Source organism: Xyrauchen texanus, chromosome 29, assembly GCF_025860055.1.
Source record: "Xyrauchen texanus isolate HMW12.3.18 chromosome 29, RBS_HiC_50CHRs, whole genome shotgun sequence".
NCBI lineage: Eukaryota > Metazoa > Chordata > Actinopteri > Cypriniformes > Catostomidae > Xyrauchen > Xyrauchen texanus.
This window is the reverse complement of record NC_068304.1, coordinates 37,741,701-37,742,142: the sequence shown is the minus strand read 5'-3', so window position 1 is coordinate 37,742,142 and position 442 is coordinate 37,741,701.

The window sequence follows — 442 nt, the reverse complement described above, 5'->3', positions numbered from 1 at the left end:
CTCCGCACACTCACACTTTTATTATGAAAGGCGGTCCCGCCCTTTCTCTCTCTCTCGCTCTCTCTCTCTCTCTCTCTCTCTCTCTCGCTCTCCTGATTGGTCATATTTAACATTTGCTTTAAATTGCCCTTATTGATCTTGTTTTCCCTATTTTACGTTTTCATGCTAAATGAATGTTATTGCATTAAATGTTAAATTAAAAATAAATAAATATGAACTAGTCAGAGTTAAATTAAAAAATAAATAAATACGTGACTCGTTCTAAGAAAACAGTGAATGGACGAAACGGACGACAATCTTTTGACTGTGCGTCGTAGGGTTTAACAAAGTGTATTAAGGGCGTTGTAGTTTTTTATCCAGCCGCTTCGCACAGGACCGCAGTTTTGAAAGTCTCTCAGAGGACTACAAAACGTCACACCTCACATCGCCCTATTCCAACACT